The 5653-nt window shown below is 33.3% G+C and overlaps 1 long non-coding RNA gene across 4 annotated transcripts in view; it reads right to left on the reverse strand.

Annotated features, from left to right (window-relative positions):
* Positions 1-848: 848 nt before the first annotated feature.
* LOC106882780 (uncharacterized) overlaps positions 849-5653 on the reverse strand; it is a 397572-nt gene continuing 392767 nt past the window's right edge. For all 4 annotated transcript variants that reach the window (XR_008266020.1, XR_008266022.1, XR_008266021.1 and 1 more), the window contains one exon: positions 849-1151. This is a non-coding gene — a long non-coding RNA (uncharacterized LOC106882780). The remainder of the gene's footprint in view (positions 1152-5653) is intronic.

Genomic DNA, 5653 nt, shown 5'->3' on the forward strand with positions numbered 1-5653 from the left:
CACACACACATACACACACACACACACACATATATATATATATTTATATACGTGCATATGCATGTATGTATGTGGGGGGGGATGAATGGATGGATTTCTAGACTGCAGATTTTAACCATGATGGTAGAAATGAATTTCTTTTAAATTGAAACAAATTGAGTTAAAAAAAACACAGGCATATTTAATTCTTACTATGGGAATTAACTTCGTATCACAAGTCTTCTCAAATAGATTTTCAAAGTGACATAATAAATGGTAAATGATATTGAATAGTCTTTGTTGCAAGCTCAGGTTCAAGATTTCAATGCAACTTTAGTCTTCGTTGCCAAAGTATGTGTGAGTTCTTCATAGATAAATCTCCTGAAGAACACTGATGTAGGATCTCTTGTATCCTGTGTTTCTTTCGGTCATGGGGCTGTCCCTATGCTGGGTCACCGCTTTGAAAATTTAGTAGACACTGTACTTGCTGTTTATAAGATTGATTATTTTTGGTCCAACAACTAAGTTAAGGGAACGCTAATTGGATCCTTATATATGTTATGTAAAGAAATATCTTGAAATTGAAATTATACTGAATAAACATGAAACTCCTTCAAGAATTTACTGCTGCCTGAAAATGATCCAAATCCGAAGCGTTGAATGATTCAAAAGTATAACATACACTGCTGGTAAGCCTTATTTATTATCAGGACAAATTCGGAAACAATGCTGTTGAGCAGAAAAGCAATTATTTCCCGATTAAAATCATCAATATATATATATATATATATATATATATATATATCTCACAAAGATGAAATCCTTGTATCAAATGATACCAAGTGCAACCGAGGTTTTTGTATTTATTTATTCACATTAAAAGTTTTGTCCAAATTTTAAATCAACATAAATATATCGAGGATGAAATCTCTGTGTCGAACAAAATGACATTTCTTCAGTGTAGTCACAGGTTGGGTTAAAAATACCAGCCAGTGTTCCATCAACGTGTCGTCTTACAAAAGGAAGTTCGCATTGAATAAAGTAGACCTGAATACAATATGTCGAGAAGACATAATCGGATTCTTTCCAATCAGCTTGAAAGTCTTTCTCCATAGGTCTGCGTCTTCTGAGTCGGCCTGGAGCTGAACAACACCAACAACTACAAGAACAATCTAAAGAGAGAAAAAAAACAGCTGTTACATAATACGACGAAAGCTCAACACATGCATCTGGTTGATGAAATGTCAGAGACATATTCTGCGATAACGGCTACTGGACAATGAGTAATTCACATTGTCTACAATATGCAGGATATTGCTTTTATCGATGGCCGTACGATTTATAAATGTTAGCCATATTGATTTTCTTCAAAAGGTCAGCTAGAGTCTTAATAACAACTGACCTCTGATAAATACCGTGACAGCTGCAGTAATAGATTTTCAACAACGACATTAGTAATACTGTGACTCCTATTTTTAAAATATGTTATAATTGCAGATGTACAAAAACGCAGAGACAGAAGTATTAATATCAGTGTAGTAGGTGAAGGTCGATAAGCAGTCTGCGGCTTTTGAGCAATAATGACACAGAAACAATATAAATTCATATGTTCTATATAAAACGTAATTACTAAAGAAATATAATTAAATTTTGATTAATTCTATTTTTTTTTCTGTTTTAATAACTATTATTTGCATTCAGGGCAAAACTAAAAATTTTTGAAGAAATACGAAAAAAAACCCCCGATCGATTGCACTTGTATCAATCGATGTTCTTTGATTCTTACAAATTGAATATAATTACACTACTGTTGGACTCATCGAATAAGTGAACCAAACGAAATTTAAAACAAAATTAAAAAAAATCAAGAAAAAACAAATAGACATACGTACACACTATTTTATTACATAGCTGGACGTGTTATTTGACCAAATATAACGAAAACAAAAGGAATGTTCTCTCTCTTTCTCTCCATATATATATATATATATATATATATATATATATATATATAGGGTTTAGATGATTGAAAGCTCACCGCACAGTATATCGTATAATCTATTGAAGGTCTATGGGGAAGTCTTCTGAAAATACTCCGAGATGTCTGTGAGCCCTGGATAGTATAGAGCAAACAAATGAGACTACATAACCAATTTCACATTTGTTGTTTCGGTGTATATTCGCGAACAGGACAAGCTCGATGATACTGAAGATCTCCAACGAGCTGTACGTTCCTAGCCTATACAACCACTTGCAAACACAAATCAACGACTATATTGAGAACTCTCCCAGGAAGAACGCACATCTTAGTTATGGCTGCATTTGGGAGCTGCTTTAGGAAATTCCCCCTCGAAAGGCTGTTTGTTTTATACAAGGTATAGAAGCCGCTGAAAGTAAAACTGTTGCTGCTACTATTATTGAGAAGAGCCATAGAGACAAACCTAGCAAAACCATTACCCTAAGTGCTGCTGCTTCCTACTGGCGCCTTACAGTACCTAGTGTTAGAAGAAAAGTATGCTTTGTTTAAACAATGTCTTAGGAACTATGAGCTCCGGAGATGGACCCTAGATTTTTCTACTCCATGTTGGAAAAATAGCAAGAAAAAAGAATAGAAATTGAAAGTACTTGGGTAACGATTTTGATCCAGTTTTACAGCGATGCTAAAATTTTATGACTACAAAAATCGATATCTCATATTTCAATCAAAATCAGAAAAAACAAGAAAATAGGAAACGAACCGTTTTCTCACAAAAGACTAAGTAGTTCTCTATTACTTAACGTACTCACATACTCGACATATTTAAATATATATATTTATGAACGCGTGTATCTGTCTTTGCATTTATTTATATATATATATATATATATATATATATATAAATGTGTGCGTGCGTGTGTGCGTGTATGAATATACGTGCACACTACATATATACGCATATATGTATATATGTTTACAGTAATACGTATTTACATAGGTATAATAATTCATATATATATATATATATACATACATATATATATATATATACACGTCCTGTATGTTTTATTTTAGGTATATATATATATATACACATGTGTGTGTGTGTATGTTTTCGCTCGTGTGCGGGTGTGTATAGATGCCTTTCATTATTAGCCTTCGAGTATTTTCTCATACATTATGGAGAAATGGAGGAATATTCTGTATTGTCTTCTAGCACATTACCACCAAACATTTCATTCATTAATTTTTTTCATGGACGTCAGAATGGTCATTTATTATTGACGGTAAAATTTTCGGCGTAATAAATAACAAAAGTGAAAAGGAATAAAGAAATATCAGAAACCGAAGATATTACGTTGCAGAGAATTAGAAGAATATGTTAAAGACTATAAAAGCAAATATGTATAAGAATGGTATTTTGCTTGGATGCTTTGATGTGAAGCTGCGAAGATTGTTAAACTTGTGCATCTGCTACTATTTGAATTATAGCAACAAGACGGCCGGTGGGGATCATCACCAAGTGGTCTCTACTCTGTGTTCCTGAGAAAGAGTAGCGGTTGTTTAGGTATATACGAGTGGCTGCTAAAAAGATCCTGGCTTTAAGGGTATCGCGAAATGACGTGTTAGAGGCCCGTCATTCCGAGTTCTTTTACAGGGCTTAGAAAAACTGAAGGAGTTCTACAATGAGTGTGTGAATCCGAGGGGGCAATATGTTAAATAAAATCATAATTAACTGATCTTCCTGAAGAACAGACGGTATGACGCTTATGGCCAAATTGTTAAGTTCCATGATAGTGAAACGAAAAGTTATAATGCAAAACGTCTGCGGTGGTTAAAAAAAGAAAAGATGTGTATATGCCACGCTGGGTATATAAAGTGAGTATGCAATACAGAAAATGTGAAAAACTGTGTGGAATAGAAATGAAATGTAGTGTGTTAGAGAAAATAACTAATGTGGTACAGTTATGTAATGTAAATGAAGAATGGCAGAAGGTGTCGAAGAAATAGTGAAGTTGATCAAAGGAGAATGAAGATCTTGAAAGAGATGACAAATAACAATTATATATATATAGACACACATACATATATGTGTGTGTATGTATGTGTGTATCTGAAGAGATAGATAGATAGATAGATAGATATGCAATATCTAGGGTAAAACAATATAAACAATGATAACGCTGCAATTCTGTTCCGAAAGAACAGTAAAAAATAATTTAGCGCTTCCGACTAAAACTTTTTTCTTAAGAAACGGGATATAGAGCTGAATGATGTTTCTTGGCAGAGATGTTGTTCCAGTCAAGGGAGATAAGACATACATGAATGATTCGTACGTGTGTAAATATGTGTGTGCGTGTGTGTATGTGAGTGTGTGTGCTAATGCGTTCGACAATAATGTTTTTTATACGCTTGCATGTATGTACTTGTATATATCTTACGTTATATTATTATGCGTGGTAAGCATATAAAACGTTATGAAAAATGTTTGAAGTTCTACATAGATAAGTTAACAATATCAAAGATATTTTGTCTGAAATAACAATAATTACACTTTTACTGCTGAGAAATCAGTCAACTCTATTAGTTCCGTTCGTTATTATCTAACAAATTCCTATATATATTTTTTTCTTCTACAACGACAAAATTTCTTACCTCCTGAGAAATCCATTCAAATCTGTCTAGTTTCTTGACGAAAGAACATAGAACGCGACAATGAACAAGATCTTTGTTCCTTCTACTACACAGGAATACTTTTTAGCACTCTTGCATGATTTTCCGATTTTTCATGTCAAGATCTTTTGGGTGGGGAAGGAGAGGAAATTTTTCATTGGTTAATGTCAGGTTTTGAAGCTTTGAAATCCAGAGTTGGTTCGATACTCGATTCTCGGATTGAAATCTCCGTCATAAATCTATGAGATCTTCCATAAACATTTTACGACCAAATGCTGAATGCAACTAACTTTTATAATGCTACACCACGAAATTTCTTTACTTCACTAATTGTGTAGAAATGTGAGAACATTCGTTTTCTTTTAAATGCTTCCCTAAACACACATAGATAGCAACATTCTCGAAAAGTAAAAAAACAAAAAGCCCCGCTTAAAAATATGCACACACTCGTATAAATAAGCATTTACATGTATAATTAGTCGCTTGCAGTTAATTATTTTCATTATTTAAAAGAAATATTCTGTTGAAAACCGTCTCTTACCTCAAAGGCATAGTCTGAAAGATTACATTATATTCATTTTCTAAAATTAAATTACCTGAATTCCAATATTAGAGGAGCTGTTCTATATTCTCTTCTTTGACGATGGGCTGGATCGATACGATAAATGAATTGCCTTGTCTTTCATCGTTCATTTAGTTATTTTGTACAACTGTTTGTATCATATTCTTCCTTAAATGATCATGATTTTATGACAAGGCTCTGACGCAGAGGATATTTCACATTTAAAGTAATTAAAGGGAAATTATAAATAATATATATGGGTATGTGAGCTTATATGCACCTATATAAGCTTCTGCACATTTTCCATGACGAAACTGAAGGCGCAAACTTTGGATCAACAAAAGATTTCACCAAAGAATAATTTCGACATTCGGAGCATCGTGATCAAAACAGGAACCATGGGACAACAAATCAAACAAATCCATGCCTACATCTGTACGTATGCTAACCCCACCCCATAT

This window comes from Octopus bimaculoides, chromosome 18, assembly GCF_001194135.2.
Source record: "Octopus bimaculoides isolate UCB-OBI-ISO-001 chromosome 18, ASM119413v2, whole genome shotgun sequence".
Taxonomy (NCBI): Eukaryota; Metazoa; Mollusca; class Cephalopoda; order Octopoda; family Octopodidae; genus Octopus; species Octopus bimaculoides.